The following is a 19728-nucleotide window of genomic DNA, read 5'->3' on the forward strand; positions in this document are numbered from 1 at the left end:
GACATAAATATACAGTGATATGCAACTCTGTACTGAAAATGTTATACATAGCCCTGTTTTAATGTGTTTGGATATAATTATTCCTGCTTCCTTCTACATTTTCTTTAGAAGTCTAATGTGTCACTATAGAGAAAACTACGGTATGTTACATTTTTCTCCCGCTTAACACTGTCGTGGAGGGCGCGGGTCCCCCCTTGGGCTCGGGTCCCGGGGATTGTCCCTAGCTGCCCTGCCTCTCTTCGACCCAGCTCAAACTTACCTTTTTTCTCTTCTTCAGTTTTCTACTGCATCTCCCTCTTTCTCCACTCTCTTCTTATTTCTTCCCTCCTCATCTATTTTTTTTTCTCCTTCCCCCCCATCACCTCTTCCTTACCCAGCCAAACCTAGTCCTTTACTGCCCTTATCACCGTGGCCCACACCTGGGTCTGGCTCACGCTCCAGCATCTCTTTTTGGTTCTGCTTTAAGCAACTCAGTCTCCTTTTCCTCTCTCGCAACTCAGTTCCATTCTACCAAGCCCTTGCCGTCTTTTCTTGTGTGTGTGTGTGTGTGTGTGTGTGTGTGTGTGTGTGTGTGTGTGTGTGTGTGTGTGTGTGTGTGTGTGTGTGTGTGTGTGTGTGTGTGTGTGCATCATTTTCTTTCCTGATATATCCTACCAAAAGTAGTAATCTATGAGCAGAGGAATTTGCCAAGCTTGACTCAGCTTAGATCACTCAACAACAAACAAATTAAGATGCATAAAAGGTGAAATACTGGGCGAATTCTTGTACTCAGTTGTTTCTTCTCAGTCCTTGACTTTTTCTTTCCAGAGGTTACCACACACAGCTGACATTCATGCATGTGTCCGTCCATCGTGTCGGGATGATGGCGTCCTCTCCTTCTTTCATCGATGAGTTCTGGGATGGTTGCAGAGTCCAATCCTCGACGCACATCGTTTGTCACAATCAGGACAGTGGAAAGTCTGATGTAACGGAGATGGCTGGATCATCCGTGCACGTCTCCTCTCACTCTTCCCACGCACACCACGACACCGTTCATTCTTGAAGACTTGGGGGCGTATCCTCAACAGCATCATAGGATCTCCAGCACCTCATTCGTACCAGTTTATTTCTGTATAAGATATATCAGTATTGTATGTTATTTATTCAAACAACTGTATATGCAAATTTAAAGGCTAAGGAAATGGCGTTGCTCATGTCACAAAATCTGCACACATCTCCACCCACCCTGCACGAAGCACACCATAACACCACTGAGGCTGAGGGTGTAGCAAACGCACTGAACCTCCACCCGTTACCTCATAACACGGCCTCAGAGGCTTTGTCAAATTATTACGTCAGTTGCAAAGGAGTACAGGGGGTAATAGTAATAATAATAATAAATCTTAATAATAATAATAATAATAATAATAATAATAATAATAATGATAATAATAATTGTGGTAGGTGGGGGAGCTCACCATCCACTCACTCAATGTAGTGCTGCTCTCGGATGTCTGCCCCGTCCTCTCCTCCATCCTTCTTTCCTTCCATTTTCTTCCGTCTTTCTTTCCTTCATTCTTTCCTCGTCCTTCTGCCTACGGGTGATTTTACACTCCCTCTTCTGTCTTTCATTCCTTCATTCTTTCCTCTTCCTTCTGCCTGTGGGTGACTCTATACTGAATGACAAACCAAATGGTTTCCTGTACACCAGGAAACCATTTACTACGCTGGGTGGTAACCATATAACCAAATTTTGGCGCCTGGTGGTTTAGTGGGTAATTATTGTGCTCCAATCGGATTGAGCTGGTGAAGGTATAGGCTATCCAAGGGATGGTTGGGGTTTATCGCTCACGCAATGGCACTCAGGGATGAGTGAGGCTGGTCACTCTCATCTTAAATGTGGGGACTAACTGCCTAGCCCAGGACTCCTACGGTCCTCGTGGGACAACGTAGGATTGGATGATGCATGATAATAATAATAATAAAAATAAAAATAAAAATAATAATGATAATAATAGTAATGATGATGATGATGACGATGATAGTTTTAACAACAACAACAACAACAACAACATACAGCATATTATGGTTTTTCCCCATCAGGAGCGGGAACTAATACACTTAGTCCCGATATTTGCAGTAAGGCGAGGGTGACTAGCCTCGCTGACCGCTGAAGGGCATTGTGTAAGCAAACCCAAGCTTCCTTCGATATAAACCTTTAAGGGCCTCATCCGACTGAAGCACCTTAACCTACTTGACCTCCAGGCATCAACTGGGTATATAGTTAGCATGCAACATAATAAATTATATTCTGGGTTAAAGGAAACCATTTTTGGTTTGTCACTCAGTTACTTTACGGCAGTACCAGAACATTAGAAACAACAACAAAAACAAAGCAGAACACTAATAAGATAAAAAATTTCTCCGCAATTCGTCGTGAGTGAAAACTAATACACAAACTGTATTCCAGTATTTATATTCCTGTGCCACCTCCTTTGAGAAAACGTCCTTACCTCAGCTCCGATTCACCGTCAAGAACAAAAGTTGGCCTACTGTTTCTCTGCGTCTACACCACACCTGTGGTACGAATATCCACCACTTTTCTCCTCGACGAATCATATAATAGAGAATCATTTATTGGCAGAGAAATAAAAGCCTCTTTCAGCTTCGCATTACTAGCCAGCAGAAGAAGGTGCGAAGTAGAGATGATGAAATAATGAATGAACTTTTGTCTTCCTGACTGTACCGCAAATAATATAAGCATTAGAAATGATGCAGCATTACTCTTCCATTTCCTTGACTTTATTTCAGGTATATGTAACTTTCCTCTAATGATGTTCCCGTCCATATGCAATCTCACACTAGAAAGGTCCAGGCGGTGGCTCAATCGGTAGAGAGGTGGCCTGCAGTCCTAACGGACCCAGGTTCGAATCCCGGCTGGGGCAGGGAACAGTTTAAGGATTTAAATTTCATTAAATCAGGCTTTACTGATCTACCAGAAGACCCGCCGACATGTCGTAAAAATACCCCCGCTAATACCAATACACCAGTCCTGTATGAGACAGCCCTAGCATGTATTCAATATGGACGGTGGGTGTTAGCGCCGAAGTGGTGACATGTAGAGGTGTATGGTATGTAGGAGGACTGCTGGGCCTTGATAGCAGGCTGTGAAGCCTATGCCCAGAGTCGGACACATTAAAAAAAAAAAAAAATACTTCCGTCGGGGGGACCTCTCATACTAAAAATGCTACTCTCTCTCTCTCTCTCTCTCTCTCTTCCACGTTCATCTCCCCCCGTCGCAGTCTCTCACTGCTCCGTTTCTCGTAATCATCTTTGTTTCTCTCACATTCTGCATTCTCAAGTCCCTTCATCCACTCCTCTTGGTCCCACTTCCTCTTTCCCCTATCCTCAAATTTTCACTCGTTCCCCTTTATCTCTCACATCCACACACTCTCAGTCGACTAACAGCAGAGGATATACATGGGTCATTCAGTTCTTTCATATTAGTTTGTCACCTTTCTCTCTCTCTCTCTCTCTCTCTCTCTCTCTCTCTCTCTCTCTCTCTCTCTCTCTCTCTCTCTCTCTCTCTCTCTCTCTCTCTCTCTCTCTCTCTCTCTCTCCAGTAGAGAGAGAGAGAGAGAGAGATCTACATTTATATATGTGTATAACTTTCCATCTCTTTATCATGAATGTATAAATCTATGTGTGTATCTATCTACCTATCTATCTGTCCTTTCTCACACACTTCCCTCTCCCATTCCCTCACTCCTTCCTCATCTTTCGTCCTTCTCTCAGCCTTTCTCCCCCTCAAACATCCCGTTTCCTTTTCATGACTCCCTTTTCTCTTCTTCTCCCTCCATAACTCCCTTCTTTCATACCCTCTCCTTTCCTCTTCAGTCAGTTTAATTCCCCCTTTTTTTTTTCTTGCCCTTCCCTCTTGTTCACTTCTCTACGCCTTTCTGCCACTCCCATAATCTTCGATAATTCTCACTCCCTCTTTTATCCATATTTCCAGCTCCTCCCCCCCTTTCTCTCACCCTTCTCCCTACTTTTGCCTCATCCTCTTCTCTCACCGTTTCCTCTTCCTCTTCCTAACGTCTCACCGACTTAATTCCTTCCTCCCCCATCCCCCTCCTCCGTCGCCTCCTTTTCGTGCGGTCCACCGTTACATCATACCGGGTCGAGTCCACATAATTGTCAAATCCATGCGGCAGTGAGGCTGAGGGTAGTGCTACACCATCATTGTTGCACTGCACACACCCACGCACATAACACATGGTTTGTCCTTGGGGTAGGTTAGGTTAAGTTACGGTGGGGTTGGGTTAGGGTGGGTTGGCTTATGCTGGGTTAAGGTGGGTTCGATTTGGATAAATTACGTTTCAATAGTCTAGGTCAATACTGCGTTGCGCGCTTCAAATAAGGGGCCTCCACTCACGGGTACACAAATGGCCTTTTCTAAATTATTATTATGTTTGGTTCAGTTAGAATAGGTTTGCGTGCACTGGTTTAGGCTGGGTTGTTTTTGGTTGAGTAGGTTATTTTTGCTTGGGTATTAGCTGGGCTACCTGCTGCAAGTTACCGCTATTCCGCGCACTTATACATGGCTAATCTATTGGTTTTGGATGAGTTGATTTCGGTTGGACTGAGTTATGTTAGATTTTTTTTTTTTTTTTGCGAGTAAGAAGGAACCAAAGGCTAGGAGCCTGCAAACAATTCCTTCCAAGAAAAAAACAAAAACAATACAAAAGTGAGCCAAATTCAAGATCTGTTCATTTCAAGATTCCTGGACACACAGCGTTTGAAAGACTGGAGATCATAGGAAGTAGGAAATACAAGACAGAGGGAGACAGTTCCACAGTTGACCTGTTGCATAAATGAAGGACTGGGAGTAACGGTTAACTCTTGCATTAGAGAGTTGGACAGAAAAGGGATGAGAGTTTGTTGCTAGGCGGGTGATACGTGCCCATCGTAGAGATGGAGGGATGCAAGCAGACAGTTCAGAGGAGCAGTGAACATGGAAGTAGCGATAGAGAAGAGATAAAGAGGTAACAGTGCGGCGAAGAGACAGAGGTTGAAGTAAGCCAGTAAGAGGAGGAGAGTTAATGAGACGAAAAGTCTTTGACTCCACTGTACTGAGAAGAGCTATATGTGGAGAGCCTCCCCACACATGAGAGTCCTACTCTACACAGGGGCGAATAAAACCCGTGTATAAAGTCAATAATTTTGCAGGGTAAAGAAGGTACGGAGTTGGCTTAGCACACCTACTCTCTTGGAAGCTGATTTTACAAGAGATGTAATATGATCTTTCCAAGATAAATCCCGAGTGAATGAAACCCCAATCATGTTCAAGGATGATGCAGGACTGAGCTGGATATTATTAAACATTAGTGGGTACTCCTGTGGAAGATTCTGTCGGGTTGATAGATGTTAAAACTGAGTCTTTGATGCATTACAAACAAAATTATTTTTACCCCAGTCAGAGATTCGAACAAAGTCGGACATTAGGTGTGCCATAGCCTCATCCCTTGTTTGCTGAAGAAACTGCTAGGATGGACGTTGCGGGAACCGAATGGAAAGGTGAAGGGTGGAATCATCAGCGCACAAGTGGAAAGGGATCATTGCTGAATAAAAGGAAGAGAGCTGGTGATAGGACAGAGCCCTGAGGAGCACCACTGTTTGTACATCTAGAAGAACCATGGTCGTCTACAACAGCGGCTATAGAACAACCAGGAAGGAAGCTGGAGATGAAGGTACAAATAGAAGGATAGAAACCGAAAGAGGGCAGTTTAGAAATTAAAGATTTATGCCAGGTTCGATCGAAAGCTTTTGAGATGTCAAGTGCGATGGCAAAGCTTTTCCCAAAGTCCCGAAAGGAGGATGACCAGGAGTCTGAAAGGTAGGTGAGAAGATCACCAGTGGAGCGTCTCTGATGGAACCTATACTGACAATCAGAAAGACGGTTGTGATAGGAAAGATGCCTTAAAATTTTTCTGTTAAGAATAGACTCGAAAACTTTTGAAACACAGGATGTTAAAGCAATTGGACGATAGTTAGAGGGTTGGGAATGGTCACCCTTCATTGGGACTGGCTGATTGAGAGCAAACTTCCAGCAAGAAGGAAAGGTACAAGTTGAAAGACAATGGCAAAAGAGTTTACATAGGCAGGGTGTAAGTGCAGAAGTACAGTTCTTGAGGAAAACAGGAGGGACCCCATCAGGCCCATATGCCTTGTTAATATTGTGGCCAGTGATGGCAGAAAATACATCAGCTGAAGAAATTTTAATGTCAGCCATGAGGAAGTCAGAGGGAGGAAGTGGTGGAGGAACGGCACCGGAATCGTCTAAGGTGGAATTGGATGAGAAAGTCTGAGTGAAGTGATCTGCTTAATCAGTAGAACAAATAGCTACAGAGCCATCAGAGTAGAAAAGAGGAGGGAAGGATGATGAGGTAAAGTTGTTAGAAAGGTTTTTGGCAAGGTGCCAGAAGGAGCGGGAAGAATTCGAGTTAGAGAGTTGAGAGCATTTAGTTCTGATGAAATTAATTTTAGTAGAGCGAAGAACAGACTTAGCACGATTCCGGGCAGAAACGTAAAGATGATGTGATTCAGGGGTGGGTTGGCTCCGGTACCTTTTGTAGGCCCTCTCCTTGTTGTGGACAGCATTAGAACAAGCGTGATTAAACCAAGGCTTTCTTGCATTAGTCAACGGATATGAGAAAAGAATGTATGCTTCCATGCCTGAAAGAATAACCTCTGTAATGCGCAAGGCACACTCAGATGGCTCCCGGCCATGGAAGCGATAATCATTCCAGGGAAAATCAAAGAAGTACTGGCTGAGGGCCTCCCAGTCAGCAGCTCCAAAGCGCCACAGTCGACGTTTCTTTGGAGGGTCTGCAGGCCGTACCGGAGCGATAGGACAGGTTAAGGTGATAAGGTTGTGATCAGAGGAGCCCAACTGAGAGGAAAGATTAACAGAGTAAGCAGAAGGATTAGTTGTAAGGAAGAGGTCAAGTATGTTGGAGCTCTCTCCAAGGTGGTCAGGGATACGGGTAGGGAGCTGTACAAGCTGCTCTAGGTCATTAAGGATAGAAAAGGTGTAGGCTTGTTCACCAGGTGGATCAGTGAAAGGAAAGGAGACCCAAAGGTAGTGGTGTCACGGGGTTTTTATAATATCAGGGTAATTTTGAAATAAATACTTAAATATTATTTAAATTGATATTAATATTCAATAATATTAAAGAGCAGGGACAATGATTGTCTTGCTAAATCGTGCAACGATTCTCTAAGAACGAGAATTTAAAAACTTTCTCAACAGTACACAGCAGAGACTAATTACTCAATTGCTGTTACTGTACTGTTAGCCTCTGGAGAAAGTTACTTCACCCTTGACAATAAATAACTAATACTAACATCAGGTTCTTGCTGGTGCTTAACCCCTAGGTGGCACAACGGATTTTAAGTTAATACAACAAGACTGGTCTAAGTACCAGTTATGAAAGCAAACGTTTATGCAAGCTAGGAGCTGTATGGAAAATAAGCTTACTTATGAAGAAATGAAACAAGATTTTACTTTACATTGAGCTCAAGAAAAAGAACTGTTAAATTTATTAATTACAAAAAATAAATTTAACGTTACAATTCAAATCAAATTAAATGAGACGCACTCACTCACTCACACAAAAGCTAAATACTTACGCCTAGGAAAAAAAACACCTTAACTAAGCTCTTAAAACTAGGATTATACAAAAAGGAAATACCGGTCGATGAATGCTGTGTATCACCCGGGGTGGGAGGACTGGATTAACTGTCTCAGTGGAGCTTGGGTGCTAGCGACCTCTCACACTTCTTGGAGCACAGGACCTTCCTCCGTCACAACAAACACTCAACTGAGTAAGTCGTGGGAACAAAAGCGGAGCACTAGGCCGCATTTTTAACGGTCAAGTGCAAGCAGGGGCGAACAATAAAGAAAACAATAGTATCGCTCAGTACAGCACTTAGTGACGTGCATTAAATCGGTCACTTTTGAAAACAGTGACGAATGTTTTGAAAAGTGTACCCCGAAATGGAGGGAGAAACGGTTAGCTGAGCGATACGCAGTGAGTTTTCCACTAATAGTTCATGGCTTCTCACAAAAGGGAAATGTCGCGGATTGATTCGTGACATTACGCCCTTACAAAGTTAAATTTTTTCCTTATGGGAAAAAATTTGTGGATATATATATATATATGTACACAACCTAAGTCATTCACACAAGATTCACACTGTGGTGTGTGTGCTATCCTGCTACAGGAGAAAGTCGCAGTCGCCAGTGAGCGAAAAAACCTCGTATTTACGTTAATAGAAGCAAGCTTGAGGGAAAAACTCCGTGACGATGGTGAAAATCCTGTACTCAGGTCAAACTGAGCGAAAATTCGCTACATTTACACTGACAACTAATTGTTGTGTAGCGTGGTGTATGTAATACACGGTGTAGGTGTGACAGTTGTAGTGTAACTGTACCTATGTGTAAAATGACATAGTAAAAATAACATGGCGACGACGAAGGCAGAGGAGAAGAGGCGGCAGCGTGCGGCAGACGATCAGCTGGCCCGCACAGCAAAACTGCTACACCCATTGCTGACCCTGCAAACCAATTGAGGTGGAGCATCAAAAGTGTCAATGAGACAAAATTTTATTATGTTACAATTACTCTCTGCCTAGCAGTCAGTGCTACAACGTACATTCGAGGTCGCCATTAATTATAGCATACAATTATGGTCGGCAAGTTGAGAATCCTTGTGCAAACTCGGGTCTTCCATAGCCTCGAACTGCACACGGGTCCTCAACCTGTGCCTTAACCTACAGTACTTATATTAATATCGGGGAGCTGAGAATCCTTGTGCAAACTTGGGTCTTCCATAGCCTCAAGTCGCCTCTGCGGAGTTCTCTCTCGAACTTCCCCCTTAACCTACAGTACTTATATTAGTATCGGGAAGCTGAGAATCCTCGTACAAACTTGGGTCTTCCATAGCCTCAAGTCGCCTCTGTGGAGTTCTCTCTCGAACTTCCCCCTTAACCTACAGTACTTCTATTAGTACCTGGAAGCTGAGAATCCTTATGCAAACTTGGGTCTTCCATAGCCTCAAGTCGCCTCTCAACTTCCCCCTTAACTTACGGTACATAATATGTATGTACAGGCCCTGGACATAATGTGTCCTGTGGGGCCAATGGGCGAGACGTCAGGTCTGCACCCACATCACCACTACCCTGTCTCTCAACTGACTCAGAGATTACAGGTGTAGTTACAAATGGCACAGGAAGGGCATGTCCCTGATTAGTGGTGATACTTTGGCACACACTGCAAGAACGGACAAAACTATCTATGTCCCGTCCCATCCCTGGCCAGAAAAAGTCAGCTCGGATACGGCCCTGGGTCTTCCTTTTGCCCATGTGACCTCCTGAGACTGAACAATGACCCCATTCTAACACTGCTTGGCGGTACTTGGCGGGGACGACAAACTGCAGTCGAACCTCGCCCTCGGGTGTTCGTGACTCATGGTAGAGCCGTCCTTGTTTGCGAAGGAACTTGGCTCGACCTCCCCATGAATACTTTGTCACTCGACCCTTTTGTTTGTTCCGCACGGCAGCAAGTGTCGGGTCAGAATGTTGTTCTTGCACAACAAGTTGACTACACATCAGATCTTGCGGCGATTCAATGATCACTGGGGTGACACAGTCTGGAGCCTCAGCCATGGCTCGTGTTACCGCAGCAGCCGAAGTCTGAGTAGCGTCATCGGAGCAACTATCCTTGACTCCATTAATATTGCCTACTATAAAGTCAAATAGAGGCTCTGGCATGACAACTGCAAGTGTCGTACCAGTATAAAATGGAGATGCCACCTGGATACATGCCTCAGGGAACAATCTCACTGATCCATCAATAAGCTTTGCATGGATCTGTCGACCTGTTTACTGCTCAGGCCGAACTAAACTCTGCTTAACAGAGCAACCTGAGGAACCATTGTCTCTCAGGACCTTCACAGGAATGCCTCCCACAAACTCTGGCTGAACAAGGAAGGTACTGTCACCTGTGGAAGGGCCTGTGGAGGAAGCAGCTAGCCACTCATGAGGCTGCTGAATTGATGTGGCAAACATTGTGCCTTGTGAATTATATGGAGATGGAACATTGGCCATCTGTGGAGGGGGGTTCACTGTCACTGTGGGACTAGTGAACTGTGGGGAAGTACCCACACTGGTAGGGACGTGACCACCAGGCTGCTGCTGAGGAATGAAGGCTGCATTCGCTTCCTGCCACTTTTGAGCTGGTGGTGAAAAACCTTGTCCCAACGGTCGGTTGCGTGGCTGATACTGCTGCTGGTTAGGGTACTTGTTGTACCCCTTCCACTCAGGTGTCTGAGTGTTTTGCCCCTGGTCCTTCCACTGCGGTTTTGGACCTTGGCTATTACTCTGAGAACGGCCTTGGTGCTGGGATTCAGTCTGAGACGGCTTCCCAGACTTATCAGGTTTTCTGTTCCAGGTGTTTTGCTTACGAGTTTGATACCCGTATGCAGTAAAGAATGCGTCAGCCTTTTCTGCCATTTGGCTGGCATCTTTCACCTGGCAGATCTTAAGCTGTGCTATGAACTCAGCAGGCCACGACCTCTCTAGCTGTGTATGCAGCATAAGGTCAATTATCCCCTCACGCGTGGAAGGAGTTTCATCTTTCTCCATCCACTCATTTAAGTAAGCTGTGAGACGATCAAGGAACTGAACAGCTGTCTCCTTGTCTTGGAGACGAGCTCGCATGAACTGAACTTTGGCGTCGTCTACTGTGAGACCATACGCCTTAATGAGTGCAGCTTTCATCATCTCATATGTGAGATTGTCTCCACGAATTCTGTGGAGAATATCGAGGGCAGGGCCCTCAAATAGGCTAAGAAACTGAAGCCGCTTAGCTGCCTCATCCAATTGATACATATCTGCCATGTCCTCAAAACGAGCTATGTACGGTTCAATTCGCTCGCCTTCCTTGTATGAAGGAAGCTTGATGCATGGGGTCGCCAGGACATGTGCAGGGAGAACGCTCGTGGAGCTTGGACCAACTGCACCAGACGTGTCTGAAGCCAAGGAATCTCGCTTGAGCTTCATCATTTCAAGTTCATGTTCTCGTTCTTTGTCTCGTTGTTCACGCTCGTATTCGCGCTGTTCTCGCTCTTTTTCTAACTCGAGCTCGCGTTGTTTCTGCTGGTATTCGCGCTGTTCTCGCTCATACTCGCGCTCTTTCTCACGCTGCTCTTGTTCATATGCACGCTCTCTTTCACGTTGTTCGCGCTGTTCTCACTCGTATTCGCGCTGAATCTTACGCTCTTCACGGGCATCATTCTCGCGCTACTGCTCCTGATTATGCCGTGAGAGTATATACTCTTTAATTTCGGTTGGGTCCGAAAGACCCATATCTTTGGCTTCCTGTAAAAATATGGTGGTAGCCATAGCGCTAATTTATTAAGCAAACCGAAACTGAGTACTGACTGCTTAGCGACGAATACTAATAAACACAAGTAAAGAATACAGACACAAGTTAGTGGTGACCAGTCTTATCTAGTTAACTGGCAAAGATAAATAAAAAATGTAAATGACTGGGAAGACTCATTAAACACAATGGGTACGGCGACTTCCCAGGAGCGAATAAAATCGTCTGGCGTTACCAAAAATAAACTAGTTAAGTATTCTATTGATTAATAAAGCAAAATTCACTTGCTAAATTAAGGGTAAACACCAGTAAACTTGTGCCTATAAACTTTATAAATACCTAAATATGAATGAGTGAGCACTATCTCGTGAATAGCTTTAGAGCTAGGAGTTAATATCCTGGAATGAGGTCGCCAATTGTCACGGGGTTTTTATATTATCAGGGTAATTTTGAAATAAATGGTTAAATGTTATTTAAATTGATATTAATATTCAATAATATTAAAGAGCAGGGACAATGATTGTCTTGCTAAATCGTGCAACGATTCTCTAAGAACGAGAATTTAAAAACTTTCTCAACAGTACACAGCAGAGACTAATTACTCAATTGCTGTTACTGTACTGTTAGCCTCTGGAGAAAGTTACTTCACCCTTGACAATAAATAACTAATACTAACATCAGGTTCTTGCTGGTGCTTAACCCCTAGGTGGCACAACGGATTTTAAGTTAATACAACAAGACTGGTCTAAGTACCAGTTATGAAAGCAAACGTTTATGCAAGCTAGGAGCTGTATGGAAAATAAGCTTACTTATGGAGAAATGAAACAAGATTTTACTTTACATTGAGCTCAAGAAAAAGAACTGTTAAATTTATCAATTACAAAAAATAAATTTAACGTTACAATTCAAATCAAATTAAATGAGACGCACTCACTCACTCACACAAAAGCTAAATACTTACGCCTAGGAAAAAAAACACCTTAACTAAGCTCTTAAAACTAGGATTATACAAAAAGGAAATACCGGTCGATGAATGCTGTGTATCACCCGGGGTGGGAGGACTGGATTAACTGTCTCAGTGGAGCTTGGGTGCTAGCGACCTCTCACACTTCTTGGAGCACAGGACCTTCCTCCGTCACAACAAACACTCGACTGAATAAGTCGTGGGAACAAAAGCGGAGCACTAGGCCGCATTTTTAACGGTCAAGTGCAAGCAGGGGCGAACAATAAAGAAAACAATAGTATCGCTCAGTACAGCACTTAGTGACGTGCATTAAATCGGTCACTTTTGAAAACAGTGACGAATGTTTTGAAAAGTGTACCCTGAAATGGAGGGAGAAACGGTTAGCTGAGCGATACGCAGTGAGTTTTCCACTAATAGTTCGTGGCTTCTCACAAAAGGGAAATGTCGCGGATTGATTCGTGACAAGTGGTTAACATTGAAATCTCCTAGAATGGATATTTCAGAGAAAGGAGAAATGGATAGAATGTGTTCCATCGTAGAAGTAAGATAGTCAGAGAATTTCTGATAGTCAGTAGAATTAGGGGATAAGTAAACAGTGCAGATACATTCAGTCAGGGAATGACAGGAAAGCTGAACCCAGAGAGTAGAGAATTCTGAAGAACCAAGTTCAGGAACACGAGAGCAAGCTAAGTCATTGCATACTACTGTATACATATACTCAGCAGCCACCTTTGGCTTGGAAACGAGTATAGAGAAAGTAGGAGGATACAGAAAAGGGTTTGCTGTCAGTTGCCTCAAACAGCTGAGTCTCGGCTAGGAAGAGATGGTGAGGTTTAGAGGAGGAGATGTGATGTTCAACAGAGAGAAGGTTAGAGGAAAGGCCGCGAATGTTGCAGAAATGAAGAAGTGAGTCAGACAGTGGTTCCAGGCGGCTCTTAGAGTCGTCACTGAGAGAGGGGCGGATGGATTGTTTGAGTAGGTTAGTTTAGGTCATTACTGCACTGCACGATGCGAGTTAAGGAGCCTCCACATGGTCTGTCACATGGATTATATTATGTTAAGTTATGTTACGCTAACATGTGTCATTACATCGCTGCCCATTGCGGGGTACGAGGCTTCCAGACATGTGCGCATATATTGCTGCCCTTTAGTGAGGTTAGGCAAGGCTTTAGATTAGAATAGGGATGTTAGTTTAACTCAAGTTAAAGTATGATGCTTATGTTCGATTAAATTAGTTACTTATGGCTGGATACATAACATTAATTTAGGAGAAATGAGTAAGTCGGATTAAAGTAGATTAGGTTAGAGTGCTTTTGGGATATGTATTAGTCAGCAGTTTCCCTCAGCTGAACACCGTCCGGTGGGGGACTAACAAAATTACCCAGGTACGAATCTTAACTGTTAAAGCGATAAAATATTCAGCATATTCCCCGGGGAATGGGACGTGCAGAGAAGGAATAATTTCATGCAGGAACTGGCTTGTGTCGGGTTTCAAATTGATAGTTACCTCCCACCTCCCCTTCCCTCCTTACCTCCCACCTCCCTTTTCCATCTTATCTCTCATCTCCCCATCCCTCCATACCTCCATCCTCCCCTTCCCTTCTACCACCTACCTCCCCTTCCATCCATAACTCCCACCTTCCCCTTCCCTCCTTACCTCCCACATCCCCTTTCCTCCTTACCTCCCACCTCCCATTTCCTCCTTACCTCACAGCTCCCCTTTCCTCCTTACCTCCCACCTTTCCCTAGCTTTCCTCCCGCTTCCTCTTCCCTCCTTACTTTCCACCTCCCCGTCCTCTCTGGTTCTGTCACTTCTCACTAAATATTTTCTTTGTGTGACCTAGAGAGAAGCGCAGGAAAGGGACGTCATTACTATGTATGTGGAGGCACCGATACATCCAGGCGGCTCCACTGCCTGGTTATACGAACGTCCCTCAACTACTTCCGCACCCCATGAAAGGAGAATGGTGAACCGCAGAAGGGCAAACTAAGCCGTCAGTCCACCAGATTCACGTTTGAGATGAGCCTAGACCACAACAATAACAAGTACTGTATACTGTGTCAGTCTTGTACAGTACTTGTACTATAACACCTTCTCAGAACAGCGATATTTTCTTTCCATTATTGGGCCTCAGGTTCACATAGTGCTCACTATATTACGGTACATCGCCTCTCTCATTGTTATCTATTTGCCCATATTTTTATTGGATTGTTTATCTGAGCAAAAGAATTCGGAAAAATCATCATCATCATCATCACCACAGCATTCATGTATTCTGTACATGGACTGGGGAGATCCAGAGCACTGAACTCATAACTCAATGGGAGAGAAGTTCATAATGCATTCTTCATCTACTCCAGTGCCATAGGAGGTACGACGCAGCTTACAAGTGTAGGGCGGTGAGATGGTCGCATTTCTACACTTTTTAGTCCCCAATTACAGTGTGTAGGAAACAGATAGATCTCATCTCATCCCTCCCCTTTTCCCTACATTCTTCTTTATCATCAATTCTGTCTGTCACCATTATGCCTCCTTTATCCCAGACCATAATCTAATATCCTCTTTTTATCAGTAAACTATGTTATCTTCCTTATACGCATTATAATTCTATTTCCTTCCTTGAACCCAAACTATACCGCCACCTTGTACCATTCTTTCTTGAATCCAGTATAACATCTCCTCTTTTCTCCTTAATTTATAATCTCATCTCCTGTCATTCTGACTTCCCTTTCTCCAACATATAATCTCATCTCCTTTGGTTCTCTTACCTTCATTCTCAAGCTACAATACCACTATACAATTCGCTTCCTTTCTGTATTTATCTATAAATTATATTCTTTCCTTTTTCGTTTAAATCTTTACCAAACGGGCGCGGTCTACTTTTATATATATATATATATATATATATATATATATATATATATATATATATATATATATATATATATATATATATATATATATATATATATCCCATTGGATCCCAGGGGTGCTGGGCGAGACATGGCACTGGGTGGGTACTAAGCGTACCGCCTTCCGTCTATCGGCTCATAGTCGCGAAGCTCATAGGTCGCACTGAATGAAGCAGGTGACTGGAACAAGAAACTCACTGAGGCAGGTGACCGATGCACGCAAGGACTGATGGAAGCAAGTGATGATAGCAAGCAAGTAACTGGGCCAAGTGACTAGTTGAAACAAGTGAATGGTAAAGCAATTGACTGATGCAAGCAAGTGATGAGAGCTAGCAAGTGACTGGAGTAAGTGACTGGTAGAAGCAAGTGACTTGTGAAGCCAAATAACATGCGTCCGTACCATCATATATATATATAGATAGATAGATAGATAGATAGATAGATAGATAGATATACTGTACAGTATATTCTATTGAAATGAATCTTTCACAGATTACTTCTTATTTTTCCCAGATTACCAGAGCTACTGGTAAACTTCTGAAAACTATAAAATGATTATCTACAGTAGAATGCGTAAATACTGTATTCCGCCGACGTCTGCCAGTAGCTGCCCATATTTAACGTTCCTAATGAGCATTTTAAAATCTGAACGCTGACTGTCAAATGCAAGTTAGGTTAGGTTAAATCATTAATCATAGCTTTGACACAGGATACACTGATGCGTCCACTCGGAGCGATGGTTGGTAAGCAAACGAGGCCAGTCGGAGAGATCGTCGGTAAACACTGGCACAGGCGAGCTGGCAGCTTCATTAAATACCCCAAAATAGGTATATTTTGTATTTTTTTCAAGTCACTTCTTGCAGTCACAATTCAACAGTTATCTCTGTTGCATATGTACCAATATTATTTACCTTGATACCATGAGTTTGTCATAATATAGGTGGAATCGCCGTGCTCGTTTGGTAAAGAATTACCTCTTTTCATCCTCATACTTTATTCTCATACCTTGTCCCCAAACTATATTTTGTTTCCCTTATTCCCAGCCGTATTCTGCATTCTTTACCCCTAGCTGTGTTCTTCCCTCCTGTGTCCTCCGCTCGATTTTTCTCTCTTATCTCCAAGCTATATTATGTCCTTCTTACCCCCAAGATATATTCAGTCTTGCTCATCTCCAGCTATATTCGGTCTTCCGATTCTCCAGTTCTACTTTGTCTTCCTTATCTGCAGCTATATTGGCTTCCATATTCCCAGCTCCATTTTGTCTTACCCCTTAGTGGTATTCTGTCGTCCTTATCCCCTGTTTAGTTTACCCCAGACCATACTCTAAGCTCCTCCTTCCCCTCCACAGCCTCCACCCCGTTATCCCCCTCCCCCCCAACACAAAGCGTCCCAGCACCCCGGTCGACGGTGATCTAATGCAGGGGTTCGGGTCCTTCATCACAGCCTCCTGGGAATTTGGAGTCGGTTCCCTGGAAGCAGCAGTGCCGTTGGGTGGTGGCAGTGGGAAGCTGATGCTTACTGGCCCCAATCAATTACTTGATTACTCCAGTCACTTGTTCACACCAGTCTCTTGCTCTGATAACTTGCTACAGTTACTTGCTTGCTCCAGTCACTTGTTCACGCCAGTCTCTTTGTCTAATAACTTGCTCCAGTCACTTGATTGCTCCAGTCACTTGTTCCATTCATTTGCTTCCTCAAGTCACATGCCCCAGTCACATGCTAGCTCTAGTTGCTTGTTTGGTGCTGGAGGGGGGGCGCCTTCGTGCTGTGGCACTGATATAACTGGGCGACTCCGCTGCCAAGTTATGTAGACGCTCCTCATTTCCCATCCCATCCCTTAAAAGGAGGGTAGTGACCCGTTGGAGGGGAGGGGGGCAATTCAGCCTGTAGTCTGGTGGCTTCACATTCAGATGAACATCGGGTTACAACTAGCCTACCACTACTTGTACTACTACCACTACTACTACTACTACTACTACTACTTTTTTTCTTAATCACCTCCATCCATTGGGGAATTATACTGTGAAGATCAAAAAAAACCTTCCTGATACAGTTCACCATTTGGAGTTGTAACGTGAAGGTTAACACTAACCCTCATATTACAACTCGTTGGCCCCAAGCACGTCAACGGCTGTGGTTACCAACCATCTACCATTACTATTATTATTTTATTTTATATTTATTGATATTACAGTGTAAATAAAGACATTAAACTATTGGAGTCGCTGGTCTATGCAACTCTCGACCACTGTAGCTTCGTAATCCATACCAGCCAGAGAGACAGGCCTGAGGGCTGATGATCTTGTGCCCCTGAGACATAGCAGAGCAGACCTCACGAGGGAGAATGAGAGTCGACATCTCATCCAGGCCATAACAGAACTCTGCGGTTGACGTTTCTTCTCAGAAAGAACCTCTGCCAGTCTTGAGTAGAATCTCACTGCCTCCGGACCTATCCCACCTGATGTCGTGAACACAAGGGAAGTGAATCGACCGTGGTCCACATGTTGGATCCTTTCTTGATAATTTCTATTTTTTTCTTGTTAATTTCTTTTGTGTGCAGCTTCGAGAGGCAGTTCACGATGACATGCTGCCATGGGATCGAATATCCTGATGTCGAAGAACGCCCTCTGCCCACGTGTCCAGAAACCTTGAGCACTGACATCCATTCTTGCATCATTTGATGTGTTTGCACTTTTGTGGGTGAAGTGCTCGCCGTCCAGGGGTAGCAGAGCTGGCTCAATCGTGATATCATGGCATATTTCCTGCAGCATTTTGGCAGTGAGGTCGAGTATTTCATCGTGTCGGATGCAAACAAAGCCTCCCTTCTTGCATGCCATTGCATGGTTTGCATCAAAGGCAGTGCCACAGGCACAGTGTTGAGGTAGGTTCTCTATTGGCCACCCATATCTCAAGGCTATGGGGTCAATAAATTCTTGTTTGTTGAAGTGGAAGCCTTTTGCCTTGAGAGGCAGGGTTGTGAGCCAGTTCGATGCCCCAACCTCCTGTGCAGTTTCAACCCTTCTGCACTGGTCTGGTGTTAGATGTTCGATTATGTGCTGCAGCTGATCTTTTTGATTTGGTTCATGCTCCTTGCTTATCTGTGTCTTTATGTCTTTCTGCCTTTGGTGGTCGATTTCACTCGTCTCATCCTGGGCGCAGATCTTCTGTGACAAGGATTCGGTGAGCCTGAGTGAATTTCTGTGTTCATAGCTTGCCACGGCTACTGGATTTATAATGCCAAGGCCTCCCATCCTGGGTGATAGTGCTAGAAGGTCCCTCTCTTCTGGTGTGGGGATGTGGCCATTGATTAGAGATGGGAGGAATGAATCCCTGATTGCATCCTCCAGTGGTTGTAGCAGCGACTCAATGTCTGGTATGGTCCTCATCACGAAGGTCCACTTGTGCTTTACACCATAGGTAAATGCACTGTATGCTTCATGGGGTTCTGTTTTTGCGTGGCTGGATAGTGTATGAATTTCTTCTACCCATGTCTTTACCTTATCACTCACATATTTGTCTTTGAATTCCTTAGTTCCAGTCACAGCCCCTAGATGCCTCTGACCTTCCTTGGTCACTATCACGTTTTTCCTCTAAATGATTCTTGTGCATCTTGATAGTAAGCTGGTTTCATGATCAAGATGGACTTACTTGCATTAGGGTAGTAACCTATTTCAGGGCCATGAGATGTTACAAAGTCCCACCATTTCCTCACATCCTCAACCTTGCCAGCACCCGTGAGATCATCTGCATAGGCTACCCATTTTGCATTGGTGGCCTCGTATTTGATCCGTTGTTGCAGCACTGTCATCGCCAAGGCGTACATAGTCATGGCAACGGGTCCCCCTGGGTAGTTCCTTCTGTGGACTGGATTACACCGCCATCGTGAGCCGCTGTCTTGCCCACAATGTAGAGGTCTGCTGGTTCTTTGTAGGTGTTTTCCACATATTGGGCAAATGCTGGGCATTTAACCTTGATATTGTGCAGCATTGCCTCCCGGTTGATGGAATTAAATGCATTTGAGGCATCAACTAATAATACTGCCTGACAGTCCTCTTCCCCAAATATTTTCCTCATGGAGTAAACTGCTGCCCCACCTCCTGCCTGCTGGCCTGCACACACTTAGAGCTTGCCAACTGCCTGCTTCACATCATCTTTCACCACCTCCATGATGCATTTTCCTATAATTCGTCTTAAGACTTCACCCACCCCAATAGGCCTGCAACCAGGATTCTTATCAAGGGGGATTAGTCTGCAAGCCGTCAGTGCTTCTATGTTACTGCACTGACTTGAAGCCAGCTTCCTCGCCAGTGAGGCAATGGTGTTACATAGGTCTGTTGCTGCCTCCCCAAACTTGATGTTACTGAGGATTACTCCCCAAGATTTTGCATCCAGGCCTGACGGTCCTGCCCCTCCCTGTGTGTGCATT

Source organism: Coenobita brevimanus, chromosome 59 (assembly GCF_032717465.1).
Source record: "Coenobita brevimanus isolate Jiangsu-jjx chromosome 59, ASM3271746v2, whole genome shotgun sequence".
Lineage (NCBI taxonomy): Eukaryota > Metazoa > Arthropoda > Malacostraca > Decapoda > Coenobitidae > Coenobita > Coenobita brevimanus.